The 22,500-nt window shown below is 39.9% G+C and overlaps 1 pseudogene; it reads right to left on the bottom strand.

The window, feature by feature from the left end:
• Positions 1–638: 638 nt before the first annotated feature.
• Positions 639–2,168, bottom strand: LOC114030544 (annotated as a pseudogene).
• Positions 2,169–22,500: the final 20,332 nt, after the last annotated feature.

Here is a 22,500-nt window from a genome sequence, read left to right as displayed (position 1 = left end):
CTTGTGTCATTCCAAGACCTCAAACCACAAATAAGCACTCAGTGCAATTCTATTGCTTCTCATTTCTGTAGGAAACACAGAGCAGAAGATGCCTCTGACCACAACTGTCCCCTCGAGTGACAGCTTTTCTCTGCTTTATTTAAAATACTCCTCTTCAACCTGTTTCAGAAAAGTACAAACAGAATCCAGGAAAACATAAGAGGAAGGGGAAAGATTTAATTTCTACCCTGTGCCACATACTTATAAAAAAGGTTAGACAAAAAAAAATTGGGGATTTTATCAATTCACCCTTTCAAAAGTTACCTTTTAATTCAGAAAACAGCTCTTAATGAAAATCAAAAGCAGTTCATAAGTAACCGCAGTAAACAGGATGTTTTATATGTGTGTGTGTGTGTGTGTGTGTGTGTGTGTGTGTGTGTATTTTTTGCAATTCAGCTCATTTTGGTTCTGCCTTAATTTACCTCCCAGTTTTCAAGTTTAACCTCGGCTCCTTTCACTCCAGAATGTGCAAGTTCAATACCCTCAGCTCCCAAGTCCAGCAGCTGCAGATGTCCCTGCAACATCCTCTGGGTGAAGTGTTCCCACAACCGCAGCAGAGAGCATCCCAGGGACCAAAACCTCTAATGCCCCAGTCTCCTTCACATCTTTTTCAGCAGACCCCATGGCTGCCACATGAGGAGTTTATTACAGGCCATCTGCAGCATTCCTTCTATGTGACTTACCAAATTTTTGTTTAAATACTCTCTCTGAATTTTTTCTTGGAATGGGCAAAACTTAGTAGCTTGGAATTTTTCCAGATTAGTCTTCATCTTTACTACTTTTTCTTCTATGAATAGTGTGTTAACTGGAAAACAGGACCAGAAATGCCTAAGCAGCTTCCCCATAGCCACATTAAGTGTTTTAGTTCCAACTGAATGCCATTTGGCATCATCTGGGTTATGGCTTGTTGTGGTCCTCCCCGCATAAATGCTCCTCCAGGGGATAGGGCTGTAATGGTACTACTTATAGCACCACTTGAAAGAACCTGAGTTAGTTTGGATGTGCGAGTTTCCATCTCTTGCTTAATACTCTGAAAACAACTGATAACGTCATGACTTGTTGCATATTGGAGGGACTGAATTGGAGTTGGACCATGATAATACCTATCTGACTTCTTCAGGCTTAGTGTAATTGTTTTTATGCTATTATTTCCCCGCAAGCCTCCATATTCAATGGATTCCCATAATTTCACCTTGTTTCCTGATGCCTGCTGCTAGAACCAAGGCACTGTGATGATTAAATCTCTTGATGATCACAGCATTGCTATTGCAGATGACACAGGGATAACCCCACAGCCTTCATCTAATGATTTATCTTCCAGTGCTGTCAAATCAAGTAGTGGGTTTTTCACTCCTAGTGACACCATTGCTTTTAAACTCTTATCGATTTTGGTACATTCTGCAAAGAGATGTTCTAACTCTGTGTTAATCCGAACTTCTGAAAATAATGGGATTGAAAAAACCATGTCCAGAATTCTTTTTCTGTCATGTCATGTGCATCGTTTTCTGCATATTTCACTTTTACCTCTGGGTAGGTCCTAAATATGGATTCAATGATATCAGAAGTTAAGTTACACCTCAGGCCATTACAACCAACTGTCTGGAGGCGGACATCAGCCAGAAATGCTGCAGAAATGCCCACATCCTGCTTGTGATGGGACGCTGCAGGGCTATCCACAGTATTCATGCTTCAATGACTGGCCCAGAATTCCTCAGCACTGATCACTTGACTCACAACCAGGTCTTTATTAGGATGGAACAAAACAGGATTTTGCAGCAGCATTCTCCTTTTCTCTTCCAGTTCTTTGTCGGCTTTCCTCTCCCATATGGATAGCAACTGCCGAAGGAGGTCTTTCACTGCATCTCCCTCCTTTACAGCTGCGCTTTCACCGGAAAAATGGAAGTTGGTTCAGTCTCCTGCATGTGGACCCGCTGGAGCCGGATTTTAGATCTGCCTTCTAGACTGATTTTCTGGCATTTCATGTCCGCGTACACATACCTGATTGTCCACCTGTCTTCGCCTGCAGGTGCCCACGCTATCCCTTCTGCCATGAAGTACAGAGCCCCAGCCTGCTTCTTTGGACGCACCTTCTTTGCAGTCAGCAAACCACTATCTGACGAAGTCGCCATGAAGCGCTTCCGGTCTGAGTCGACTTCCGCGGCTCCTGGTAATCTAGCCGCTCTGTGAGGACACGTGACCGGAAGCGACGAGAGGGGCCGAGAGGCCACGTGAGAAAGGAGCGGTCCGCCATGACACTTCCGGTTCTCTCGTTCACAGGCACCTGTCTCCAACTGCGGACTGCAGTGAGGGCCCCCCCCCTCCCCCGGTGCCAGTACGGCCCCAGACGACCCCACTCCACGATTCCACTCAGGCCCCCTGCCCAGCCATCATCTGCTTCAGGCGGGGGAGCCTTAGTGTGGCCGGCTTGAGGGTGAGGGGCCAGGACAATGAAATGCAATGGAATTCTTTCTAGGTGAAAGTAAACTGGCCCTGACTGGTTTCAGCCACAGCAGCAGAGGAGATCGGTGCGGTCAGTACCTTGGGCCACTTGGTCTGCGACACTGACCCCTGCAGTGACTGGCGATGGCTTTGTTCATGGCCCCACTAGATGTGCCTCGGCCACAGCTTTGTCTCCATCATCGCCAAAGAAGAACTGTCTTTCATCTATCCTGGGTACCCAATACTATATGAGTCAACTCTATGAGGTGGTTTACTCCAGGCAATTCTAAAGGTTTCCATTTAGCCCTACCTTTGTAGATGCTGCTGAAAGGACCCACACTGACACTGACTCTGAAAAGTCCATGATACCAGTTCCTTCCAAGGTCTGCCTTCTGTAGCCTTCCCCTGATGATCCAAATGGGGCAGGGGCTTTAGAAGATACCTCACCTGGGTAGGGCTGAAAAACCCCTAGTGCCCTGGTGCTGAAATCCTCCTATGTAGGTTGCTTTCTTATCAGCGTGTTTCAGAAGCCACACCCACAGTCCCCTGCAGGTGAGGATGCCGTTGCCCTCTACCTACCTTGCAGGGTGGTAACTTCTGTGACTCCTCCCCCCATTTGCAAACCACCTGACAACAATATATACCCAAGCCACAACTTTTCCAACCTCCTGCTCAAATTTCACCAGTTGATTAGACCACACCTGTACAGTCATGTAGCAGAGGAGACCTATGACTGAAAGTCATAAGAAGTCTTAAATCATTCCAATGGAGTTCTATCCAGAAGCAGGATCTAACTGCCCCAGAAGCAGGCCGATCATAGGTTGTAGCAGGCCATTTCTTTTAGGAACTTCATGCCCTCCCTTGTAGATCCCTTTTGGGGAGCCGGCTGCAACAGGAATTCATCTTTATGGAGCCAGGCACAAATAACTCAACTGTAGAGAGTGTCTTAGTATTGGCTCCATTAGACTACCCTCAGAAGCCATTGCTCCAGTGATTTATCAGGTTTTTATTTGAATTTTTCATGCACCTGCCCAGTTCCTTGGTGGTGAAGACCCATCTCACACTTGCTCCCTCAGTGCAGGAGATCACCACTCTTCCAACAGCTGTCATTCAATCTGGGCCTTTTTTTGTTTTTTGTTTTTTTAAGTCATTGGTGGGAGTTCCTAAGTCTCTTCTTTGCTTCCACCCTCATTATCTTGTCTTATGGCTCTGATCTCACCAGGATGTCATGGAATTAGAACTTCTGGATTGGAGATCATAAGTAGGTTCCAGTCTATGACTTGTCAGTCCCCACCCTGATCAGAGGAGATCCCTTCATTGCATGGTCACAGCTTCATTAGCTTACTCTCTGCCTTCCCTGCCTGGTCTCTAAGAGCTGGGATCTCTGTAGTTGCTGAATGCTCTTGGCTAGTTCTCATTCAGCCTTATTATGCTGGCAATTAAACTTCTGCATATTAGTCAACAACTTGGCTCTTTTTTACCCTCCCTGAAAGCTTTCTCCGGCACTCACTGAGCTAATTATTACTCCATGTGAACAAGAACCTGCTGCCTGTTCTATCCCAGGCACTACCAAAAGAGCTCCTGCAAGTAGATTCCAAAATGCACTTCCCTGGTGCCTTCTCCCACTGTATGAGCCCATGAATCCATGCCTTCCTAAGGAGTACTATGCCAAATGTCAGGAGCAGGCCTGAAGCCAGCACCCTGTTAATTCAGGTTCACTGATGGGATAAAACGAGGCATTCATAAGTCATTAAAAGGCTTACAGAGGTTTACATAGCCCCAACAATGAGGATGTGAAAAGAGGATACAGGGTCACTTACCTTCTTTGATATGGCCTCAGTCATCCCCATAGTGAAACATGTTCAGGTTTTGGTTTTTGTAAGGCAATTGGGGTTAAGTGTCTAGCTAGTAAGTGTCAAGTATCTGAGGCTGGATTTGAACTCAGGTCGTCCTGACTATAGGGCCAGTGCTGTATGCACTGAGCCACCTAGCTGCCCCCTCCCCTCTTTAAAATTCTACTCCACTCCTTTTATTTTTTAACTCTGTATCTATCTCAAATTTTAAAATATGTTTATTTATTTTGTGAGGTAATTGGGGATAAAAGTGACTTGCCCAAGGTCACACAGCTAGTAAGTAACAAGTGTCTGTGGTCAGATTTGAACTCAGATCCTCCTGACTCCAGGGCCAATGCTTTATCTAGTGTGTCCCATGTTCAGCAGGTCAGGGGGTACTGACTGGCACAGTCTTTAGGCATCCATCAAGTCAGAGGGGCCCTGATTCCATATGAATGGGGCTCTTTTATGATCTTAGGTAACTAGGATGCTGTCTCAGGAGAGGCAAGGGCCAATCAGAGCTTTATTTATTTATTTTTTTAATAATGGTGGGAGTTCCCAAGTCTCTTCCTCACTTCACCTCTCCTACTGACTCTGACTTTGATCTCTGTGGCATGCAGCAGAATCTTTGTGTTGAGGAGTATACAGTGGGGTACTCTCTGTGGCATGGCAGTCCCCACCCTAGTCAGGAGAGAGCCTTTCACTTGTAACTAGCTCTATCAGCTGCCAGTGTTTAAAAGTTGAGAGCTTTGTCTCTAGGTGCTGAATGTGCTGGGCCAGTTCACTCAGCCTTAGTATGCTGGCAGTGGAACTTTTGCAGGATGGTCAATAGCAACCAGAGAATGCTGTACTTGTTTCTTTCTTAATCCTTCCTAGAAACCTCTTTCAGCATCCACTTGAGGAAAGGAATAAACATTTATATAGTGCCTACTATGTGCCAAGTATTGTGCTAAGCACATTTTTAAACAAATATTATCTCATTTGATTTGAGCTAACTCACTAACATTGAGCTAACAATACTCCCGGCAAGCAGGAGCTGACTTAATATTCTATGGAGAGGATTCATCAGTATCATACTTCTTTGCTTTCTCAATGGGTAGGGAAGGAGGTAGAGAGAAGGAGAGAATTTAAAACTGAAAAAAATTAAAAATAAAACAAATCATAAGAGAGACAGAGACAGAGAGACAAAGAGAGAGACAGATAGAGGACTCACCCCAAGAGAAAGACCCTTGCCCTGAGAGCTACTGTACCATAACTAGCCATCCTGTCACTCTACCCTCTGGATTTGTAATGTCCTTTACCCACTGCAGCTACAGTGTGAGTCTCAATTACCACACCACCAAATGTTGGGGAGCATGAATGACTCTGTTACCCTTAGTTCAGGTTCAGTGTTTGGAGAAAATGAGGCACTTACTTGAATATTAAACTTTTAACAAAATGTTTACTTAATCCTAACATACCAAAGATATACAGTAGCACTTAGTTCAAGTTTCCATATGGAAACACGTCTGTTCAGCAAGATAGGGGGTGATAACTCCTATGGTCCTTGGATATTCACCAAATAAGAGGGACACAGACAAGTGGGAGTGGCCTTCTCTGCCCCTAAGTAACCTGGAAGCCACATCAACACAGCCAGAGATAACCAAGAAGCTTTGTCAAGGGAGGCATGGCTTGATCCATGTGAGCCCTGGCTTTGTTGTCTTGTAAGGCCTACCCATGATTCATTCATTCAGGGTTGGAGGGCAAAGGGGGCAAAGAGGGAAGAAGAGGACCCCTGTATGTAGATATTGAGTCCTCTCACATGTGGATTTCTGCCATCTCATAACTCCCTCTTACTCATGTGCTTTCACCTGAGCTGAAGGAATACAACTAAGAGGCTTTTGTATAAAGTTGAACTAAAAAAAAGTAGTACTCTTCCATCTAGATATATGAAAAACTGAGAGAAGCCACTAAATCTCCCTGAGCTTCAGGTTCCTCATTTAAAATTGGGGGAAAGGGGCTCCTTCTAACTCCAAAGTTCCATTAATAAGCACCTACTATGTGCAAGGCATTGTATCCCCACAAAGATTTTCAGGAATATAAAAGTTCACCAGACAATCAGGTGATTTAATGTTAGCTCATCCTTTCCGGTTTTTGAGCACTGATGTTCGAGTATCAATATATGATACCATTAAAATGACTCAATTGACAAAGTATATAAAACTTCATTTCACATTCAGTATGGTATGCTTCAATTATAGGCTTATCTCACTCCTACAAGAGAAGGTGAAGAGACTAACGAAATCCTTCTCCCCACCTAGGTTATCGGGGACAATGATTGTTTTTAATAGAGATGGGGCTTTAATGGGAAAAAGGGATCTGACTTGGCAGAGGAAAAATCTCATCCTTGTCAGGAGGTTTCAGGGTGGAAGAATGTCATACAGAGAATGAAAGGAAGAAGAAAGAGCAAGTGTACACTTGGAGATAAAATAACAAATCGGAGGTTCTTCCTGAAGAGGAAGAAGAATTATATTCTGAGGAGGAAATAGCTGTTTGTCTTTAAAAAAATGATAAAGTCAAGCCACAGAAGCAGTATATTCAGTAAGGGTGAGAGAGGGAAAAGAAGAGTGGTGGAGGTTAGTAACTCCCTGATCAGGGGCACTGAGACAGCTATTTGTTGACATAATGACAACAGCTGAGGGGTCTGCAGCATCTCCAAAGACTTAGCAAAACAGATGACTACTACCCACTTCTTGACTGAGTCTGGCAGGGAGTGGGGGATGGGCAGTAATACTGCCGTAGGGAACCTAGAAAGTATTACCAAGATTTATGAAGTCTTGGGCAAAAAATGAAAAACGACAGGGACACAGGCTGTTTTTTCTTACTGCTCTTTATTAAAAGCAAGGGAGATAAAAGACAAAAATTGATTTGTGAAGTGAATAGCTGGCTAAGAAGGTGATATCTGAGAATGGGGTTTGAATTTCTGGGTCACAGTTTAAAATATAGGAATGATACACTCTTAGCCAAGGTTGGAGTGGACCTGACAAAGATTGGTAAGAATGTATTTGTCTGTTGCCCTACAAATGTAATCAAATGGCTTAAAAATTTTTAAAGGGTGGGAGAGGGAGAAATCCATCAAACTAGATACCACACAGACTAGTTACTATGAAAAAAGCATAGCAATTGAACCACCCAAATTTCATAGGAGACAAAGATCTAAGACAAGAACCATTAGTAAAACCCAGGACTTAGATGTTGTTTTTGTTGTTCAGTTGTTCAGTTGTGTCCAACTCTTTGTGACCCTGTGGACCATAGCACACCAATACTGCCCATGGGGTTTTCTTGGCAAAGATACTAGAGTGGTTTGCCATTTCCTTTTCTGGTGACCTCACATGCCTGTATACAAATGCCCAAAGTCTAGGCAACATACTAGAGGAACTAAAGGTTCCAACACAAGGAGGCAAAAATAATAGATATGACTGAGACTTGGCTAGGATGGAATTCATGGATCAGGGCTCTGGATGGGAACACTTTATTTTTAAAAAGGGATGAATATAAGGGGATAGAGTAGCATTGTATAGTAAGAAGGTACACTCATGTGAGGAAATCCAAGACTAGAGTAGGGAAATATGATGTAAAACAGTGGTGTAAAACTTAATTAGAAACATATCCCTGTGGGTCACATGATGATTTAGAAAACCATAAATTACCATTATCACAGTTGTATTGCATTTTTTATTTATTTTGCTTTATTTTTCTATTTTGTTTATTTTGCCAATTAGTTTTTGATTTGGTTCAGACTGGGCCTATTGTGGACAGCAGATTTGACATCTCTGATGTAGAACATTTAGGTGAAGATCAATGCAGGGAAAAAGAAGAAAAAAAGAAGAAATAGATGAAGAGCTCAAGATACAGGTCACAAAACCAGCATAGAGGAATGACATGGTGCTACGGGACTTCCATTATCCATACATATGCTGGAATTCTCTGCTGACAAAAGAGAAGCTAATCATTTTATTTTATTCTGGAATTTTTTTTTATTCTGTATCTAATTCTCACTAACAGAAAGGACTTGGATGGTAGACAGGAATTTTGGAGGGAAGTAATCATTCCTTGCTAGGCTTCATGATGCAGAAAGGAAAACCAGGCATCATCCAATATATAAACCCTAGATTTTGAGAGAGCAGATTGTAAAGGATAGGGAGGATTCCAAAGGCAGCTTAGGAGGGATGGGAAGTTCCTAATAACGAAATTCTGAAGGTATGAAAAAAAAAATTTCTGATGTAGAAGAGAAAGTCATTTAAAGAGACTGATGTGGATATATAGGGAACTCACCAACAACTCTAGATTTTTTAAAGATATGTAAAATTGTATGTACCGACAAACTCAATTAAATGTTTGTTAGTTTTACTGAACTACTTTTTTTTTTAATTCTTTGTTGCAAGGGATGGGCTACTGGGTAGGGAAGGAGACATATTCGGAAATAAAGGTGATATAAAAACAAAATATATCAAAAATATTTAAAGTTATGTATAGAAAATAGAAGCAAGGGCAAGATGACAAAGGATGGATACAAGAGTATAGCAAGAACCTATAAAAATAGTGTCAGGATGGCTAAAGCTGGCAGTGTGTGTGTATGTGTGTGTTGGATACCAAACCCTGATCAGAGAAATTTGATACAAAGATTATTTCATATTCAACCACTTCCCTTCTTATTCTAGGAATATTAATGTTCTCTGTGTAGAAACTTTTTAGTTTCAAGTAATCAAAATTATCTATTTTATCTTTCATAATTTTCCCTATCTCTTATTTGGTTAATCCAATATCTCTTACGTCCTTTGTGGCTAAACTCCTTGAAAAGGCTGTCTACAATAGGTGCCTCCATTTCCTTTCCTCTTACTCACTTCTTAACTTTGGACCACATCATTCCACCAAAACTACTCTCTGCAAAATTACCAATGATCCCTTAATTGCTAAATCCAATGGCCTTTTTTCAATCCTCAATCGTCTTGACCTCTCTACAGCTTTTAACACTTGCTCACTCTCCTCTCCTTGATACTCTCTTCTCTCTGGGTTTTGAGGACACTACTTTCTCTTGATTCTCCTCCTACCTATCAGACTGTTTCTTCTCAATCTCCTTCGCCAGCTCCTCATCTAGGTCACACCCTCTTCTTCTTCTTTTCTCCCACTATACTACTTGACTTAGTTATCTCATCAGCTGCCATGGATTTAATAACCATTTCTATGCTGATACTTCACAGATCTACCTATCCTGCCCTAATCTCTCTGCTGACTCCTATTTTACATCTCCAGTTATCTTTCGGACATCTTGAACTTTATGTCTAGTAGACAAATTAAACTCATATGTCCAAAACATGTCATCATCTTTCCCCTTAAACCAGGGGTGGGGAACCTGTAGCCTCGAGGTCACATGTGGCCCTCTAGGTCCTCAAGTGCAGCCCTTTGACTGAATCCAAACTTCACAGAATAAATCCCCGTAATAAAAGGATATGTTTCTGTTTCCTTTGTTAGGGAGAATGACCATTACATTAGGAATGGCAAAATTGAAATACCTAACCAGAAGTCTGAAGCAAGATAGCCCTTAGCTGCCCTTCATGAGCTCACCTGGCCTAAAGGAATTCCTTGTTAGGTATGGACAGAACTGGTAGACATGCTTTCTGGGTCAATATGTCAGGGAGTGTTTGAAAGCTTAGGAAGAAGGGAAGAAGGCACCACAGGACAGAAGAAGGGCAACTGTTGTCTTGATTTTTCAGAAAAGGGAAAAGAAGAGTCTCTAAACCATATGCCAATGAGTTTGATTTCTATACCTAAAAAAGTTCTTGATTAGATCATTAAAGAGATGGTTTGTGAGCATAGAGAAGAGCTTGGGGTTACAAAGAGCCAGAACGGCTTTTCCAAAGAATAGGCCATGCCAAACTGGCCTTATTTCCTTTTTTTGACAGGTAGATTGAGGGATGCTGTAGATACAGCTTTTTAGCAAAGCATTGGGAAAAGCATATGATAGTATTCTTGTGAGAAAATGAAAAGGCATAATCTAGAGGAAAATACAATCATATGGTTTAGAGCTAGTTGAATGCTCAAACTCAAGGAGTTACAGTGGGGAGTCTTTCTGGATATGAGTTGAAATAGAAGGCAGCTGAAGTCTCCATCAACTCTAAAATTCTGATACGATGATTCTGGCCTTCAGTATTTGTTACTATTTGCTGCCATTCACTTAGCTCAAGTATGGATGATACTGGGTTAAGAGAATGGGAGAAAAACATTTTCAAGTAATGTTAGATTATTCTCTTTGAAGGCAGTACAATGTGATAGAAAAGTCACTATATTTAGAGGACCAGGAAACAAATCCCAGTTCTACTGCTTATTACTTTTGTGACCTGGGGAAGTAAGTTTAACTTTCTGGGTCTCAATTTTCCCATCTCTGAAATAAGGAGGTTGGTGTAGGTGAGCTCTAAGGTATCTTCCAGCTTTAAATTATATGATTCTATTGTTTTGCTTGCATAAATAGATTATAGGTAACTATTGGATGAATAAAAGCATTTTAGAATGGTTATATAACCAAAAAAAACCCAATACCTTTCTAGTTTGGGGATAAATACTTCCCCAAAAATTTAAACTGAAAGGAAAACTCCATTGTAGCAGAAGCAAAAACAAGACTGATCATAGAGGGAAAATTCAAGTAATTCAGGAACAAAATTACAAGGACAGGGTGATTAGAGAGTAAGTTTAAAATAGAGATGTAATTTAAGTCGGATATAATATATGGAATGCCATTATTATGCTCTCTTACAATATTTATGACCATTAATCATCACCCCTACATTGAAATCCTCCTCTCTTGGCTGATCATGATATGAAGGTGACCCCTTAAAGCTATGTCAGCAGAGCACATGCTCTGCTATGCCCTGCAAAGCCAAAAGGTTTTGAATACAGTCCTGTTTGTATACAGTGGGCTTGCTGTCTGAGTGGTGAATGAAAAAGGTTCACAATATTTATCATCCAGCTCTTTCCTCTCTGAGAAACGTCTGTCCAAATATTCACTTGTCCTTCTTCCCTTCCTTCTCTCTGTCATATTCTTCTATCCCCCAACCTCTTAACACAGGTCAGGATTCTCTTATTCCTTTTCAGATTCTTGTATTTCTTCTGCATCAACTCCTGGAATATTTCATTTGATCTAAGTTTTTTAAATTAATTTATTTCGATTTATCAACAATCACTTTCATAAGCTTTTGAGTTTTAAATTTTTCTCCCCCTCCCTCTTGATCTAAGTTTTTATACAAAGTTTAATCCAAGTATTTTTACAGGATAAACAACAACAACAACTGGATAAAGAACGCATATTGTCTACATTATGATGTGCAGTTGGATGGACAATCCATAGAGTTGGTCCATATATACATATATTTCATAGAGACACTACAAATGGACATATCTCTTCTTTGAGGCAAGTCTCATTCTTTGCCATTTCTCAACATTCACTTTGAATTGTTTTGTGGTTACATAAAATCAATTTCTATTTACATTGTTGTAGTCACGGTATATACTGTTTCTTTGGTTCTGCTTAACTTCACTCTGTACCAGATCATGTAAAGCTGTCCATGATTCATCATATTCATTGTTTCTTACAGCACAGTAATATTCAATTACATTTATGTACCACAATTTGTTTAACCATTCCCCAATGAACAGACATCGATTTTGTTTCTATCTATCTTTGTTTTTGCTATCATAAAAAAGTGCTGCTATAAATATTTTGGTATAGTTGGGGACTTTCTTTTTCTCAAAGACTTTCTTGGGGTATAAACCTAACGGTAGTATCTCTGGGTCAAAGTAAATGGACATTTTAGTCACTTTATTTTGCACAGTGTATTAAAAAACTCCAGGCTTTTCCTTGGGGAAAAAAAAGACTCATCTTTTTTTTTTAATATCAATAGTATTCTGGTGTATGATTAAAAAAAAATTTGGGAGGATTCCTTTCTTGGCTTCTCCAATGAGTACCTGTGAGCTATTCTTTGATCTTGCAATTTCCTTCTTTCTTTTGGCTTAATTTATAGCAAGAATGTAAAAATTGATATGATTCGACAAATCTAGCAGTATTTCCATACACAGAGATTAAGGATGTCACACTTAGAGTCAATAGCCAAGTTAAAGTTTGAGCAATTTCAGCTGAAAGATAAGGTTGGAAACCAGATTGCGGAGAGTTAGGAATGAGGGAAAAGAAGTGGAGGCATTGATTACAGATAGCTTCAAGGAGTTTAACCAGGAAAGCAGGGGAGAGGTGTGGAATGATAGCAGAGATGGGTGGATCAAGTGAGTGTTTTATGAAGTTGAGAGAGGGATGAATATGTTTGTAGGCAGTAAGGAAGCAGCCAGTTGACAGGGAGAGATTGAAGATAAGTGAGAAAATGAGGATGATAGAGGGGGCATTTTGCTAGAGAAGATAAGATGGAATGGGATTCCTTGAACAAGGAAAGGAGTTTGCCTTTGCAAGAAGGGCCACTTCTTTGTGTGAGATTGGAGTGAAAGAGAAGATAGTGGTAGAAGGCTTCTGAGTCACACATATTGTGGAGGAGGGGAGAAGAGGGACCTAAGAGAAATTTAAGGAGGTATGAAAAGGTTTAGGAAAGCCGCTGCGGTGAGTGGGATCCTGAGCCAATTGTTGTTTGCTGTTGTTCAGTCATTTTCAGTCATGTCCAACTCCTCATGACCCCATTTAGAGTTTTCTTGGCAAAGATACTGGAGCAGTTTGTCATTTCTTTCTCCACCTGATTTTACGGATGAGGAAACTGACGCAAACAGGGTTAAGTGCCTTGCTGTCGTGAAGGTCCAATTGATTTTATGTAACATAATTCGTAGTGGACCAAGTCAACTTAGTTTCATGATTTTCTCCAGCTTCTTTCAGCCACACGTGAATAGGAGTGAAAATGTTGGGAGTAATCCAAAGTTGATGCTTGGCTGGGCAAGATCTTCAACAGAATAAAGGGGCCAGGGACTCAAGAGAAGACAATATAGATAGAATTGAACTGGTTTACCAAAGGGTCAAGACGGGGAAAGGAGGAGAGTATAGTAGGAGTGATGGTCTGGGAAAGAATTGAGGAGAAGAGGGTATGGAGGTCATGATGAAGACAAAGAACAGAATTGGAGAGGCAAGCCAGAGGGAATGGTGGAATGACAACAGATTATGATCAGATAAAGAATTTCAGAGTTCATGAATATGGAAGGGGACCAGTTGTGGGTGATGACAAGATTAAGCATATGACCATTTCTGTGTGCTGCTGAGGTGAAGCTGGGGAGCAGATTATGAGAAAGAAATAGGTTGAGGAATTGGGAAGTGGGGGAATTTGAGGGAGTGTGAATATGTATGTTAGGTCCCTTAGTATGAGGTCAAGAGTTAGGGAGGAGATAGACTGCTCGGGGTCACACAGCTAGTAAATGTCTAAGGCAATATTTGAACTCAGGAAGGTGGGTTTTCCTGACTCCAAGCCCGGAACTGCACACACTGTGCCACCAAACTGTCCTTCCTGAGTCCATAAGGGAGGTATGAAAGGATTGCCTTGTTTGAGCAGGATGTTTACATGTTTATTTTTACTATACCTTTGTAAAAAATTAATCTGATTCTTAAGTGGTTAATTTGGGACTTTGGGGGAAGGGTTTAGGGATGGTTTTTAATTCAAAACATTTTTTCCATTTAATAGCATTTTTTTCCAATTACATGTAAAGATAGTTTCAACATTCACTTTCATAAGATTTTGAGCTCCAAATTGTCTCCCTCCTTCCCTTCCCTTTGCCTTCCCCAAGAGAGCAAGCAATCTGATATAGGTTACACATGTACAATCATATTAATCATTTCCACATTAGTCATGTTGTGAAAGATTAAGTGGTTGATTTGACCTGGGGGGCTGGGTACCCCTAAAACTTGAAGGAGCACAATTGATGGGGCTTGAGCCAATGGCAGATACTAGACACCTTCAAACCCCTTAAGGGTACCAGAGAACCCTGGGGGAGGGGTAAATGTAACATACTTTGACCTTTAAGCAGGGAGGGTCTGGGTAGTCACTGTTGTAAAAAGTAACAGATTCTCCATCGCTGGAGGTATTCAAGATGGCTCGGGATGATCATTCATTGGGGATGTTGTTGAAGAGATTCCTATTCAGATAGAGGTTGGATCAAATGGTCTTTGAGGTTTCTTCTAACTCTGAGATTCTGTGATCACTAGATGGTTGGCCACCATGTGATGAATTTTTAAACCCAGAACAATCATGAATACTACCAGTTAGGTTGTGGTTGAGTTGTAACCTGCTTTGTTGGAGAGAGAATTACATGGACAAAATTATGGATTCTTGAAATACTGAAGTAACTAGTCATTTTCAAATGATAAAGGATAGTTATGTAGTAAAAGACTATAATGAAAAATCTTTGTTCTACTGTGAACATTAACAATAAATAAGATGGACTGAAATTTTACAAGAATCTCATGGAAGCATTTTCTTGCATTATTCATTCATTCAACAAATGTTGAATAAATGCTAATTATGTGCAGTGTACTGCATTTCGATAGGTAATTCTGATCAGTTTGACTGTCTATAAAAGTACAACAGTGTATTGGTTCTACTGCATAAGTTAAATTATAATAACACTATAATATTTACAGATATTGCCTACATTGTGTTATAAACAGTGTATATATAACACAACTCATTTTGCAATAGGAGATGATGTGGTGCTATGGTCTGAGATTCAGGTGCCCTGGGTTCTAGCCCCAACATATTATTATCTTTATCCCATCAGGAATCTCAGTATCTGCCTTTATAAAATGGGAGTACTGAATTAGATAATCTCTAAGGTTCCTTCTGACTCTATGATTCTATCACTATAGAGGCATCATTCCACCATCTGGATTTTAAATTAAAAAAAGAAAAAGAAAAATTAGTTTAAATAATACATTCTTTAATAATGACTGAACTCATCCCAGAAAAAGAGAGAAGGTAAATTCTCTCCCAGGTCCACTCCTCAGTCTCTGGACTCTCCACTTCTTCCCCAGTTGGCTTCTCACTTCGGAGAAGCTGCTAAGACTTCAGCCCTCTCCTTTGATTGGTCAGGTCTTGCCCTGAACCTCCACTTAAGGAAGTGCTCAGTCCGGCCACACTCACTTCTCTCCTGGCTCTACTCTAGACTTTTACTCCTTGCCTCCCTTACAAGTACCTTCCCCTCCCACTACCTCATTACTCCTAGTTTTGAGCTCCCTTTTATGTGTTATCTTCCCCCATTAGAATGTAAGCTCCTTGAGGGCAAAGATTGTTTTTCTTTTTGCTTGAATTTGTGTTACCAGGACTTAGCACAGTGGCTGGTACATAATTAAGCACTTAATAAATACATTATTTATCTATCTGCCTATCTAATTTGTGGAGGTGGGGGACTATGGGCATTGGAATATTGCATCTACTGTTAAAGTTGGCTGATGTATGAGTTATTTTTTCTGAACTTATTTTTTTCCTTTGTTATAAAAGATGATTCTGTGGGTGGAGGAGGGGAAAGGATATATTTGGAAAGGAAGGTGATATAAAAATAAAAGAAATCAATAAATATTTAAAGTAAAAAATAATTAAGTATCTAAATAAAGAGGCATAAAGAGGGAATTTTTAAAAATATTTCAAGAACTTAACAACATACACAATTTCAAGAACTGAAAAACATCCACAATACAATGTTTTACTTCCTGTCCATTTTATATTCATGTAAATACCACTGTTCCACATAATCATAGTCTGTCTCTCAGATTCAGAAGGAATCAGTACATATCCCTGACAAATTGTCAGTCAGACTTTGCTTATTTATCCCCACAGAGCAGACCTATGATCTACCACAGAAAAATATAGCTCTTTGTTCTAATTCTAAAAAACTCTTCAGACTCACAGGTAAGTCCATGACCATTTACTTGTGAAATCTCTCATTAAAATATGTCATTAAGGAGTTGATGTTTAAAAAAAAAATGTCCTAAGGGAGTGATCCTAAGATATGAACAAATCCTCAAAATAATTGCAAACTATTAACAATCATGTGAAATGTTGCTCCGAATCACTAATAATAAGAGGAATGTAAATCAAAATAATAACACTGAGGTTTCACCTCATGTCCAGCAAAGATAAGCTAAGATAACAAAAGATGGGAATAGTCAATGTTGAACAACAGTCCTGGGTCCTCTTCTGTCTCTACACTGTCTCAGTGATCTCACCAGTTCTCATTGGTCCAAGTAGTATCTATTAAAAATAGTGTCGACAATTATAAACAGAAAACTTCAACATTTATATACTCAGCCCTCATCTCTCTCCAAAGTCTCCAAATCTCTCAACACCACCTGAATTTTAGACATTTCCACCTTGAAGTCCAATAGGCACCTCAAACTCAACATCTCCGAAACATAACTCATTATCTGCCTCATAAAAAAATCACCTCATTTTCCTAAGTTTCTCATTTCTATTCAAGGCACCATTATCCTTTCAATTACCCAAGTTTATAACCTCAGAGGCATGTTCAACTATTCACTTTCCCTTCCTCTTCCCCTCATCCTATATCCAGTCAGTTGCCAAGTCCTGTCAGTTCTACCTACACAACACTTCTCCCATTCATCCCCTTTTTCCACTCTCATAGCCACCACCATGGTTGAGGTCTTTGCCTGTGCTATTTCAATGGCCTTCTAATTGTTCTGTCCCTTCCTCTTGTCTCTCCACAGACAATCCATCCACCACATAGCTCACCAAAAGTTGTATTCCTAAAGTTTAATGCTAACCATGTCACTCTTCTGCTCAGGAAGTTTCAGTGGCTCATAAAGTACATTCAGTGGCTAGGATAAAGTACAAGCTCCAATGTTTGGCATTTAAAACCCTTCACAATCTGGCTCAAATTGGTCTTTTCAAATAGAACCTCTTACTCTCTACCACACATTAGGCATCCAAACTCTGCACACAAAATTCAATCTCCTACCTCTGTGTCTTTCATAGGTTACCCCTTACTCCTGTAATGCCAGCCCTCTTCATCTTCACCTCCAGCATGCCCAACTTCCTTCAGAACACAGCTTGGGTGCCATCCCCTCCAAGAGGACTTTCTTGATCTCCTAGTTAGTAGTACTCTGAAATCACTTTATATTACTTTATTCTGTATCTATTTCACACGTACTCATCTTGGTAGATGTTGCTTTCCTCCAATAAAACAGAAACTCCTTGAAGGTAAAGACTATTTCCTGTTTGTCCCAGCACCCAGCACAGTGCCTGACACAGAAGAGGTATTCCATAAATGCTCGGAGAATTGAAATAAAGAACTTCCTCAATATTATGCTGTCCAGCAAGAGAACGGGCAGAGTACAGAGGGACTGTCATTTTACTGCTCTTGAATCATGCCTTTCTTAATGTCACCTAGATTGTGTTGGCTTTCTTTGCTGCCATATCACATTGTCTATGCATACTGAGCTTGGAAATCCACCCAAACTCCCAATCTTCTTCAAATGAATTTCTGTGTAGCCATATATTTCTCATCTTGAACTTGTGAAGTTGACTCTTTTTAATCCCAGTGCAAGACATTAACTGTCTTTCTATTAAATGTCATTCTGTCGATTCAGTCAGCCATCCAACAAGTATTTATTAAGTACCTAATATGAGTAGGGCGCAAAGACAAAAATGAAACAGCCTCTGTGCTAAAGGGGCCTAAATTTTTATCAAGGGAGACAACCTGTGCACATATAAATGTATGCAAATCATGTACAAAATTCTGGAGAGGAAGTACTAGCAGGAAAGGACTCATGTAGGAGGTAGAATGAACTAAGTTCTGAAGACGGCTGGACAGCTAAAAGGTGCAGGTGACAGTGCGTTCCAAGAATAGGACATAGCCTGTGCAAAGACACAGAGATGGGAGATGGAATATAGTGTGTGAAAGACAGTAAGAAAGTCAGTTAAGCTGTTCCCAAGGGTAACTGAAGGACAGTAATGTATAAAAAGACTGAAATCAACCTAACTGGAGCCAAGTTATAGAGGGCTTTACATGACAGAGATTCTGCTTGATGGCCAGGTCTTTTTATATCCTGAAGCTATCATCCCACTAGTCAAGCTTTGTATCACCTGCAAATATAATAAGTAAGTCATCTATGCCCTTATCCAAGTCATAAATAAAAAATTCAAAAAACATAGGGCCATGCACAGATTCCTGGGCTACTCACTGTAGACATTTCACATTAACATCAAGCTAATTATGATTATTCAACAAGGTCCAAAAACTACCTTCTTATACTATTGGCTAGCCTACATCATGCCATCTTTAAAAAAAAAAATAGTGTCAGAGGCTCTGTCAAAAACTTTGTTAAATCTAGGCAAATTTGGACAGGACTAGATAAACAAGATCTATAAACAATTGAATACAGGAGCCCAGTATTTGACAAATCCAAGAACACAAGCTGTTGGGGAGAGAAATCGACAGCAATTAGGCAGAAAGTAGGTTTAGGGCAGAACCTTATGTAACATACCAAAATAAATTTCGAATGAATAAGAAACCTAAATATACAAACTAGAAAACAGAAACTTCCCAACTATCACTAGAGAGATTTTTACCCAAAAAGGGATAGAGGTGATTGTAAATAAATAAATAAAGACAATTTAGATTACATAAAGTTTTTTAAAAGCTTTGGGATGAACAATATCAATGTAACGAGTAAGAATAGAAACTTGTAAGTGGGAAAAGTATCTTTGCTCCCAATGTCTCTTATAAAAGTCTAATATACAAGATATATAAGAAACTAATATATAAGACCAAGAGCCATCTTCTAATAGTATGTGAGTGGTCAAAAGATATGACCATGTAGCTTTCAAAAGAAGAACTACAAACTTCAAAAAAACATTCAAAATACTGCTCCTAATCACTAATAACAGGAGAAATGCAAGTTAGATATCGTTGAGGTTTGACCTCACACTGCTCAATATGGCAAATGTGATAAAAGATAGAAACAATCAGTGTTGGAGGGTTTATAGGAAGGCAAACACTGTAATGCAATGTTGGCTGCACTGTGAATTGTTACAACTACTACCAAACAGTTTTGAACTATTTAAGGAAAGTCAATAAATTATTGATACTTTTTGACGCAGTGAAGTCACTATTAGATCACGTGTTGTTACCCTCCCCATTGCCATGAAGGTGAAAGAGAGGAAGGTTCTATCATCTATAAGCCATAGTATTCATAACAACACTTTCTGTAGTAGCAAAAAACTGGAAGTATAATGGTTGCTCATGTGCTGGGGATAGACTGGACAAATTATGCTATTATATATAAATGTGATGGAAAATTATTATACTATAAAAATGATGAATGGAAAGAATTCAAACAATCTTGGGACAACTTATATGAACAAGTTGCTCGTGTAACAAAGTAATTTCACTTGGTGATTTCAATAGTTCTCAAAAGTTTACGCTGATGATTCTCAAATCTATTTATCCAGTCCTAATATCTCTGCCAATTCAGTCTCACATCCCCAACTGCCTATTAGACATCTTGAATTGTATGTCCTATAGATATACTAAACTCAACACGTCCAAAACTGATCTCATTATCTTTCCCTCCAAAACCTTCCCTTCTTCCAAATTTCCCCATTACTGTCAAGGCCACTACCATTTTCCTAGTCCTCTAGGCTCACAACCTTGGTGTTATACTTGGTTCCTCACTCTCTCTTAAGGCTCCATATCCGATCTGCTGCCAAGGTCTGTTGATTTTACCATTGTAACATCTCTGACATGCTGACTTCTGACTTCTGACCCTGCCACAGACCCTCATCACCTCATGCCTGAACAGCGGTAGCCTTCTGGTTAATCTTTCTGCCACAAGTCTCTCCCCATTCCAGTCCATCCTCCACTCAGGTGTCTACATGATCTGATGACATCACTTCCCTATTCAATAAACTCCAGGGGCTTCCTGTCACCTCCACCTTGTTCCTCCAGGATCAAATATGAAATTTTTCTGGTTGGTGTTCAAAGCCCATCATAACTGGCCCCCTCTCACTTTTCCAGTCTTCTTGTACCTTATACCCACCCTTCCATGTACTTTTTGATACAGTGACACTGGCCTCCTTGTTCTTGCTCGAACAAGACACTAGTCCCTACTCCAAGCATTTTCCACTAGTTATCCCCGATGCGTGGAATCCTCTGCCTCGTTGGCCTCCCTGACTTTGTTCAAATCCAACCTAAAATCCCATCTTCCACAGGAAGCATTTCCTGATCTCTCTTAATTCTAGTGCCTTCCCTCTATTATTTATTTCCAATTTATCCTGTAGGTAACTTGTTTGTACATAGTTTTCATGCTGAACCCATTAAATTGAATTCTCTTTTACCTTTATATCTCTAGCACTTGGCACCATGCCTAACACACAGTAGGCACTTAATAAATATTTGTTGACTGACTATAACTATAATAAAGTTGAAGGAGACAACACTAAAAGGCAGTTGAACTTTGATTATTTGTAATAACAGAGACCTGATGATAGAACACATCTCCCTCCTTTCAATAGAATTCTGTAAATTCTATTGCAAATTCTATCAGATTCTATTGTAAATTCAATTTGTAAATTCTATTGTTAATTATAATTCTACTGTAAATTCTATCAGATTTAGTTTCTATTTTGGCTGGTGTTGCTCACATGGCCCCATGAGCTCTGAGGATCCTCCTCCCGTCTTCCACTTTCACAGATGAGCCTTGGGCCTTGGAGCAAGGCTGGGGGTGCTCCTGAGGAGTTAAGGGTTTTCTAATGCCATATGCTGGAATCCTCACTGGCATCTTTCTCCCCAATATTATCAGTTGAGAATTATCTTAATCAGCCAGTCCTGAGTAATTTTTAGAAAGGAGTATTTACTAAGGTGGTATAGTAATAACATTGGTACAAAATAATTGCCCCAAGTCTGTGACACTTTTACATAGATACATACTGAATGCAAGGGAAAGAGGGCTCAGTCTTGGAGAACACGTGGTAAAGAGGGTAACTCACAACTCTGAATCGTTAGAAGTTCTTTCCACCCCTTTTGGGCTGCTTCAGTTCCCTTTAGGCAAAATGTAGTTTCTTTGTTGGGCTCCTTTCAGAGTTGTGAATCTAAGTCCAGCCTGTCCTTGGCTCCCAATGGAGACACTGCCATAAGCTGATCTGGGGTTGCTCTGAGCACCTTGATGGGAAAATGGGAAATCCCACATCCTCTGGACCCTTCAATATGTTCAAGGTCTTTCAACCAAAGGGGTGAGGAAAGGAGACATAGGCCAAGACCTCTCTTTCTCCTACAAATGGTTTCCTCTCAGGGGTTTTAGTAAAACACCATGCTTACTCCAAACTCTTGAATGACTGATTCTAAACTACCTTAATAATTTATGGGCTCCTAAGGCATGATCAAGTTTTCTTGGCCTGTCTGAAAACTATTGTCTTACGTCCTCCTATAAATATTCCACAGAGAGACTATGCAACATGCTAAACACCTTCTTCTAGGTGTTGATGTTTAAAAGGTATCAATACAACACTTGAGTTGTCCATTAATTATTTCCTACTCTAGTTACAATGCAATCCTATGTTCTTTTTCTGTTTATACAACTCTTTAATGATATTTTATGCCACTTTTGCAAATTAATTATTGGCAATATGCTGTAGTTCAATTTTGCTGACCATGTGTCTCTTAACTTCCCTTTGGGTGATGCCAATTCTGATTCCTTGGAACCTCTGATAATCTTTGGGTGAGATTAAGTAGAAGCATATATTTTGTGGGAAAGAAATGGAAAAAATATATCACTAAGGAAATGCATGATTGGAATAGGAGGTGGGCCGATCACGTAGCCAGAATGTGGAATAACAGATGGACAACTTGAAGGCTAAATTGGTACTCACAAAATATTGAGCCTTCAATACATTAGGCAGATGTTTGAGGGATTTCTGAGAGGACATAAACAAAAGCCTACTATCCATCTTTTGGGTTCCTTGGTTTCCTTCAGATCCCAGGTAAAATTCCATCATCTGTAAGAAACCTTTCCAATCTCCTTTAATGACAATGCCTTCCATATGAGATTATCTCCAATTTATCTCGTATTATATCTTGTTGGTACATATTTGTTTGCATTTTGTCTCTCCCATTAGACTGTGAGCTCCTTGAAAACAGGGACAGTTTTTTGTTTTGTTTTGTTTTTTTT

The sequence above is a fragment of the Vombatus ursinus genome, unplaced genomic scaffold (assembly GCF_900497805.2).
Source record: "Vombatus ursinus unplaced genomic scaffold, bare-nosed wombat genome assembly UNPS02014961.1, whole genome shotgun sequence".
NCBI classification, from domain to species: domain Eukaryota; kingdom Metazoa; phylum Chordata; class Mammalia; order Diprotodontia; family Vombatidae; genus Vombatus; species Vombatus ursinus.
This window is presented reverse-complemented; position numbering and strand designations above follow the sequence as displayed.